This window comes from Chlamydomonas reinhardtii, chromosome 2 (genome assembly GCF_000002595.2).
Source record: "Chlamydomonas reinhardtii strain CC-503 cw92 mt+ chromosome 2, whole genome shotgun sequence".
NCBI classification, from domain to species: Eukaryota; Viridiplantae; Chlorophyta; class Chlorophyceae; order Chlamydomonadales; family Chlamydomonadaceae; genus Chlamydomonas; species Chlamydomonas reinhardtii.
In genome coordinates, this window is record NC_057005.1 from 2,585,971 (window position 1) to 2,594,533 (window position 8,563).

The window sequence follows — 8,563 nt, forward strand, 5'->3', positions numbered from 1 at the left end:
TGGGCCTGCAACTGGAGAGCTTTCAAGTTCAAGATCCAAGATTCAAGTGGAGCTCTGGGCCTGTCAATGGGAGAGTTCTAGATGATCTGTGTGGTCAAGGCAGTGGCTGTAGTTGTCACCTAGCTGTTGAGAACTCCAGTAGGTGTGTGGTGTCACCTGGCTGTTGAGGTTTCCAGTAGGTGTGTGGTGGAACAAAAACTTCTCTTCTCTTCTCTGATCTCTGGCCCTATCGAGGTTCTGTGATATGATCCAGGCTGCCTTGGCAGTAGGGTGGTAGTGCGTCTACCACCGCAACCTTGTAAGGATGACTTTAAAAAAAAAAAGACGTCGGAGCATGTGGTTCGGGAGGTGGTCAGCGAGCTGCGCAGGGTGATGCAGCTGCGTTTCACTGCCGCCACGCTAACCCCTGAAACCCTGTCGGCTCTGCCCACACAGCTTCTCACCGCGCAGCTCAAGGCGGCTAAGCTGGAGCACTTTGTTGCCATCTGGACGGCGGGTGGCGCGCTTTGTGAAGTGGAGGAGGTTCAGGGTGGGTCACCGAAGTTGAACTTGCGGCTGACGCTTGCATCACCTGTGCAGGCCCCTAGGTTCCTTTTGGGTGGCGTTTCTTTCCAGGCGCTGGCGTGGCGTATTATCGTCATCAGCTTGTCTGGCGCCCATGAGCGTAGTACTAGCTCTGGCTGGAGTGGCAGCGCCTGGGCGGCTGTGGGCCTTCCTGCACAGCGCGTCTTGCAGCGGGCTGGAGCCCCCTTAGTCAGCGCCACATCTGGCCCATTTAGTTTTCTGCTTGTGTCTCCTCTGCCGGTTCTCCTGGGGTGTTGCTTAAGCAACCGACTTGTGGGGGTGGGGTGGGTTACGGCGGGTCGAGGGGTGGTAGCACTGGTGTTTTCGCTTCTGGCGCGCGGTGGTGTGTTTTCAGGTGGTGGTGTTTCTTGCGGTCAGGCTTTGTTGTAGGTTGGTGCTTGGGTTAGGTCTTGCAGGGGGGGGGTAGGAACAAACTTTTTTGACCCCATGCCACAAAAACTCCCGGACCCCCCGACCGACCGACCGACCGACCCCCCCTGCCGTACGACCCCCAAAAACCCCCTCAGAACCCCTTAGTTTTTGGTCAGGTTGGTGCCAATTGACTGCTCTCGGTGAGCTCTATCGCTATGCAGAATGATCCGCCTTGGGAACACACTTTGACCGACCGACATGTGGGCATGTAGACATGTCCAACCGTCTGCCGACAAGTATCCTGATAGACTGGCCTGCTATGCAACGGCTTATTCCGATGTTACTTGATAGTGCGAAATGTGCTGACACGTTCACCATGCAAAACCCGGCCGGCACTGGCTTGTCCCTGACCAGTTCCCCAGGCATCTCCCAAGATGCCGACATGCCGCTCCCCAAACTGCCCCAAACTATGCACGTGTGCTGAGCCTGGGGTATACCTACGCACGCATCGTGGAGCTGCACCCATTGCGCCGCGTGTTGCAGGACAGAAGCGCTAGGAACAAAACTTGGCACGAACCTGTGCAAAACCTCTTGGGACCCCCGACCGACCGACCGACCGGCCACTTTGAGGGGTCATAACTTTGCACCCAGAAACCCATTTTCGATTTTGAAAGCGGATTCGTGATTTTCTCGTTGAGCTCTATCCATTTGAGGCATGGGGTCTGTTTCGGAAGATTCTACCCCCCCCCTGGGTCTTGTTAGGAAACCCCTCCCGGGGGGCGCGGGGGCCAGCCTCCTGCTCTGTCTGCCGGGTCGGGGTGGGGTGGGGTGGGATAAGTGGGGGTGGTTGTTGGCACTTTCGAGGTGTTTGCTTTCTGTTTTCTTCTCTTTTCTTCTCTTCTTGCCCTGTCAGGGTTCTGGTCTCGGGGACCAGGCTGCTTTCAGGCAGCAGGGGGGCAGCGCGTCTGCCCCTGTTCAACCTTGTAAGGATGATTCCTAAAAAAAAGCTGGTCCAGGCTAACCCGCCACTGGCGGCGCCGCTGGCGGCTGAGTGGCTGGCTGCGGCGGATGCTGTTCCACACCCGCGCTCCGCACGTGGCCGACCGCGGCCGCCAGCCGGGCAGGCAGCCCCGCTGGCGCCGGCGCGCCGCTGTACACCCACGCCCACGTGGTGGCGGAGTCCGGGCACACATGAGTAAGCAGCGCCCGGGTGAGCGTCTTCCAGGGTTGCCGGCCTGGCTGGGCAAGGAGGGCGAAAGTCTTAGCTTGCAGGGCAGACAGGAACACAGGCAGGTCGACGTGGTTGACACCCCCATCCTTGTACGGCAGACAGGCCGTTTCCCGCTTTGGCAGCAGGAGCGGGTTCCCGTGCGACACCAGGCTGGCGTCCTCAGCGTGCATGGAGCGCGCAGCAAAGTGGTCCACCAGGTTGGTGAGTTCCTTCAGCTGCGCAGGCGACGGGTTGAGGAAGCTGAAGTGGTAGGCCAGCTTCGCCGCCAGCACCTGCTTCGCAATGTGCACACGGCCAACGAGAGTCAGAGACAGGGCAGCCCACAGACGCGCCACAAACGCCATGCCGTGAGCCCGCCGGGTGTACAAGTCAGCTGCAGCCGCATCAGAGTCCCACGACAGGGGCACACCCAGGTGCGTCACGGCGCCAGTGGTAAACGGCACCCCCGTGTGTGGGCAAGGGCCCGTCAGGTGCGCAAACCTGCCAAGGCCCATGGCCTTGCTCTTGTCCGGATGGACACGGGCGTTGGACGCGCGGCAGAACAGCTGTACTGCCGCCATCAGGACCGGCCCGTCCACCGCCGGGTCGCGCGCCGTTAGCGCCGTGAGGGTCGTGTCGTCAGCGTGGTGGGCAGCAGGTGGCGCCTGCTCGCCGCTGGGTAACAGGGGCGTGCGCAGTGCCCCTTGCTCCACCTGCCGCCGCAGAAAGGACGTCAGTGGCTGCATCTGGATGACCCACAGGGGTGGTGAGACGGTGCTGCCCTGCGGCAAGCCGTTCAGCACTGGGAAGGCGTCAGAGAGCATCCCGTTCACACACACGCGGGCAGAGCCGTTGGCAGTGAGCAGGCGGATCCAGCGCAGCATGCGCGGCCCAAACCCCGCCAGTCCCTCCGCGGACGCATACAGCCACTGCCGGTGCACCCGGTCATACGCCTTTTCAATGTCCAAGAAGTACAGCGCACCGCCCTGCCGTGGCGTGCCGTCCGCGCCCACGTCCAGGCGCATCCATTCGATCAGGCCTTGGAGGTACAGCGCGTTGTCTCCAATCCAGCGGCCGGTGATGAACGCGGTCTGCAGCTCATCCACAACTGCATCCAGGGCGGGCTGCAGGCGGGCGCTGACGGCCTTGGACACCATCTTGAAGTCGCAGTTGAACAGCGTGATGAGCCGGTAGGACACCAGCTCGGCGCGGTCCAGGCTTTTGCCCTTGTAGATGGGCGGATGATGCCCTCCCGCCAGGAGGCAGGCAGCGCCGCCGCAATTTCGCCGCCATCGTGGGCGTCTGCAGCGGCAGCAAAGGCAGCGGCAGCAGCAGCACACAAGCGCGGGCCCAGCAGCGCCCAGAAAACCTTGTACACCTCGTACGGGACCCCGTCCGACCCAGGTGCTTTACCATTGGCGGAGCCAGCCAGCGCTGCCATCAGCTCGGCATCACTGAGGGCGCCGTCACCGGACCCCTCTGCGGCGGCCTGCAGATCCGCCGGAACCTTGCGGTCAATGGCCGCCAGAAGCTGTTGCTGCGACGCCGTACCGCCGTCCTGGCACAGCTGCGCGACGAGTTCACTGGCTGGTGGCGCCTGTACTCAGCCCAGCCTGCAGGCACGCCCCTGCCTTCCGACGTGACGGAGCAGCTGGATGACGCCGCGCAGCAGGTGCAGACGGCCTACATGGACTACGTGCTCCTAGACGACCGCACCCTGCGGTCCGCTAAGCGTGGGCCGGCGGACCCCGGCGGTGCTGGCGGGCCCAGCCGCCGGCAACGCCAGCACCGCAGCCGCAGTACTTCCAGCCTCATGAGCCTGGGCAGCGCTCCACTGCGCCCCGGCGGCGCCAGCTCAGGCGCCGCTAGCATGAGCACCAGCTGCGGCGGCGCGCCCTTCAGCCAGGGTGGCGGCCACCGCCGCAATCGCCACAGCAGCAACAGCAACCGCAACCGCCACGGCGCTGCCGTGGCCGGCGGGGGCTCATAATGCGGCCACCAGTGGGAGCGGCGAACCTTCGGCTGCTGACAGTGAATGTCAACGGCCTGGGCTCGCCGTTCAAGGCGCGGGCGCTGGTCTCGCACCTGCAGCAAGTTGGGGCGGATGTGGCGATGGTGCAGGAGACCCACGCTACTGACACGACCGCGCTGGAGTCTTGCCTCCGTGCCGCGCAGGGGGCGTGCCTTCCGTGGCGCCACTGCCACATTGCCAGCCCGGCAGCGTCGCCCCACTCCTGTGGGGCGGCTATCCTGGCGCGGAGTCGGCTGTCCCTTCCAGGCTGCGTACTGCAGCCGCCGTCAACGGATGCGGCGGGCCGTGTGGTATGTTGGGATTGGGACGTGGGTCACCTGCGCCTGCGCTTCGTGTGTGTGTATGCGCCCACGGCCGTGGCGGACAAGCCTGCGTTCTTTGCCGGGCTGCATCCCCACCTGGCCACGGACAGGGTGCTTGTTGTCGGTGGGGACTGGAACTGTGTCACCGATGCCAGTCAGGAGGCGGCCCCTAGCCCGTCACGTGCTGCAGGTGCCCCGCAACTTGCCAGCCTCCTCGCCCAGTTCAGTCTGGTGGACCCTTGGGCGAGCAAGCGTGGCGGCGCCAAGGGCTACACGCATCCGGCCACACCCAAGCCGGCCACTCCCGCACGCCTGGATCGGTGGTATGTCAGTGCCACCGCGGCGCCGTGGGTGGTGGATGTCGCTCGCACGTATGGGGCACCTGGGGACCACAACGGTGTGCTGCTCACCCTGTCCTTGCCCGACCTGCCACATGCGCACCGGGAGCAGTGGCGCTTCCCCACGTACCTGCTGTTTCACCCCGCCCTCGCTGCGTTTGGAGCTCGAGCAGCGCTTGGAGGCGCACGTTGCCGCAAATCCCGTGGCCAGTACAGGTGACGGCGCTTGCACGCAATGGGAGGCGGACAAGTTCTTCTTGCGGGAGGCCGCCACCAGCATCCACCGTCGGCATGCACGCCAGACCCGGGATGGGCTGCATGGCGTGGTGCTGGCCGCAGACGCGGCCGCTGCCCTAGCCGACCGGCCGGGTGCCAGCGCCGCGCAGCGTCAGGCTGCGGCCATGGCCAACTTGGCGGTGCGGGAGGAGCGGGCAGCTGCCCTGTTCAACCTTGTAAGGATAATTCCTCAAAAAAAAAAAAAAAAAAAAAGCTGCCGCAGCGGCCAGCCACAATGCCCGCGCTGCACTGATGGAGGAGCATGGGGAGCGGGGAACTTGCTGGTTCCATCGGCAGGCTGACGAGCCAGCAGCCGGCGCGCAGGAGCCCATCACGCACTTGAAGGTGCCGGGGCAACCGGCGCCTGTGGCGCTCACGGGGCCGGGCACGCGCAACACTGTCTCCGCCGCCGACGCAGCCATGTACAGCAGCACAAGCCCCACCGGCCTGTTCCGCGTGCAGCCGGTCTGTACGGCGTCGCAGCAACAGCTTCTGGCGGCCATTGACCGCAAGGTTCCGGCGGATCTGCAGGCCGCCGCAGAGGGGTCCGGTGACGGCGCCCTCAGTGATGCCGAGCTGATGGCAGCGCTGGCTGGCTCCGCCAATGGTAAAGCACCTGGGTCGGACGGGGTCCCGTACGAGGTGTACAAGGTTTTCTGGGCGCTGCTGGGCCCGCGCTTGTGTGCTGCTGCTGCCGCTGCCTTTGCTGCCGCTGCAGACGCCCACGATGGCGGCGAAATTGCGGCGGCGCTGCCTGCCTCCTGGCGGGAGGGCATCATCCGCCCATCTACAAGGGCAAAAGCCTGGACCGCGCCGAGCTGGTGTCCTACCGGCTCATCACGCTGTTCAACTGCGACTTCAAGATGGTGTCCAAGGCCGTCAGCGCCCGCCTGCAGCCCGCCCTGGATGCAGTTGTGGATGAGCTGCAGACCGCGTTCATCACCGGCCGCTGGATTGGAGACAACGCGCTGTACCTCCAAGGCCTGATCGAATGGATGCGCCTGGACGTGGGCGCGGACGGCACGCCACGGCAGGGTGGTGCGCTGTACTTCTTGGACATCGAAAAGGCGTATGACCGGGTGCACCGGCAGTGGCTGTATGCGTCCGCGGAGGGTCTGGGGTTTGGGCCGCGCATGCTGCGCTGGATCCGCCTGATCACTGCCAACGGAGTTTTCTGCTTGTGTCTCCTCTGCCGGTTCTCCTGGGGTGTTGCTTAAGCAACCGACTTGTGGGGGTGGGGTGGGTTTGGGCGAGGCGAGTGCGTAGCGCTGGTGTTTTCCTTTCTGGCGCGCGGTGGTGGTGGTTCTTGCGGTTAGGCTGTGGTGTAGGCTGGTGCTTGGGTTAGGTTTTGCGGTGTTTTTGTGCAACCCCTCCCGGGGAGCGGGGGGGCCAGCCTCCTGCTCTGTCTGCCGGGTCGGGGTGGGGTGGGGTGGGATGGATGGGGGTGGTTGGTGGCGGTTTGTCGAGGTGTTTGTTTTCTGTTTTTCTTCTCTTTTCTTCTCTTCTTGCCCTGTCAGGGTTCTGGTCTAGGGGACCAGGCTGCTTTCAGGCAGCAGGGGGGCAGCGCGTCTGCCCCTGTTCAACCTTGTAAGGATGTTTCCTCAAAAAAAAAACGGCTCTGCCCGCGTGTGTGTGAACGGGATGCTCTCTGACGCCTTCCCAGTGCTGAACGGCTTGCCGCAGGGCAGCACCGCCTCACCACCCCTGTGGGTCATCCAGATGCAGCCACTGACGTCCTTTCTGCGGCGGCAGGTGGAGCAAGGGGCACTGCGCACGCCCCTGTTACCCAGCGGCGAGCAGGCGCCGCCTGCTGCCCACCACGCTGACGACACGACCCTCACGGCGCGCGACCCGGCAGTGGACGGGCCGGTCCTGATGGCGGCAGTACAGCTGTTCTGCCGCGCGTCCAACGCCCGTGTCCATCCGGACAAGAGCAAGGCCATGGGCCTTGGCAGGTTTGCGCACCTGACGGGCCCTTGCCCACACACGGGGGTGCCGTTTACCACTGGCGCCGTGACGCACCTGGGTGTGCCCCTGTCGTGGGACTCTGATGCGGCTGCAGCTGACTTGTACACCCGGCGGGCTCGCGGCATGGCGTTTGTGGCGCGTCTGTGGGCTGCCCTGTCTCTGACTCTCGTTGGCCGTGTGCACATTGCAAAGCAGGTGCTGGCGGCAAAGCTGGCCTACCACTTCAGCTTCCTCAACCCGTCGCCTGCGCAGCTGAAGGAACTCACCGACCTGGTGGACCACTTTGCTGCGCGCTCCATGCACGCTGAGGACGCCAGCCTGGTGTCGCATGGGAACCCGCTCCTGCTGCCCAAGCGGGAAACGGCCTGTCTGCCGTACAAGGATGGGGGTGTCAACCACGTCGACCTGCCTGCGTTCCTGTCTGCCCTGCAAGCTAAGACTTTCGCCCTCCTTGCCCAGCCAGGCCGGCAACCCTGGAAGACGCTCACCCGGGCGCTGCTTACCCATGTGCGCCCGGACTCCGCCACCACGTGGGCGTGGGTGTACAGCGACGCGCCAGCGCCAGCGGGGCTGCCTGCCCGGCTGGCGGCCGCAGTCGGCCACGTGCGGAGCGCGGGTGTGGAACAGCATCCACCGCAGCCAGCCACTCAGCCGCCAGCGGCGCCGCCACAGTGGCGGGTTAGCCTGGACCAGCTGTGGGTGGCTAATGCTGCGGGGGCTGTGTCCTACGTCCACTACACGGGGCGGCTCTTGGAGCCTGGACCTGGCGTGCTTTTTGAGGAATCATCCTTACAAGGTTGAACAGGGGCAGACGCACTGCCCCCCTGCTGCCTGAAAGCAGCCTGGTCCCCGAGACCAGAACCCTGAAAGGGCAAGAGAGAAGAAAAGAGAAGAAAACAGAAAGCAAACACCTCGAAAACGCCAGCAACCACCAATCCCACCCCATCCCACCCCGACCCGTGCTGCCCCCGGCGGTGGATGGGGCGTGGCAGCCTGCCTGTGTGCTGCAGCATCGCAAGCCGCGGCACCTGTGGACCTTTGAAGAGCGGGCGGCGTACGATGCAGCATCACCAGGGGACCGGGCGGGGGCGTGGCCTCGGGCGCCGTACTTCCTGGCGCCGGAGGCTGGGGTGGTGGTGCACCCGGAGCACTGCCGGATTGCGGGTGTCAGCTTGGCGGACTACACGGTGCGGGACGTGCGGCGGGCCATCACCGCGGCTAACCCGGCCGCACCTCCGGCTCCGGCCCGCCCCGCAGCCATGCCGTGCCCGGCGCCAGCTCAGCAGGCGGGGGGTTCGGGGACCCAGCCGGCGGCACAGTCGCGGCTGGCGGAGCGGGAGGCGGAGTGGCAGCGTGCAGCGGCGCAGCTGACCACCACGGCGGCGCAGCACTTCAACAATAACCCGGTGGCTCTGGACCCCTGGCTCCACCGCACCTCTGCGGCAGCCGGGCTGCAGAACACGCCGGCGAGAGAACAGTGCGGGGTACGTGGCGGAGGCTG

At 64.9% G+C, this 8,563-nt stretch overlaps 1 protein-coding gene across 1 annotated transcript in view; it reads left to right on the plus strand.

Annotated features, from left to right (window-relative positions):
* CHLRE_02g093017v5 (uncharacterized protein) overlaps positions 1-329 on the plus strand; it is a 2,682-nt gene extending 2,353 nt beyond the window's left edge. The window contains exon 2 of the mRNA XM_043059459.1: positions 1-329. This exon is cut by the window's left edge and continues 1,424 nt beyond it. The gene's annotated coding sequence lies outside the window, so the exon portion shown is untranslated.
* Positions 330-8,563: the final 8,234 nt, after the last annotated feature.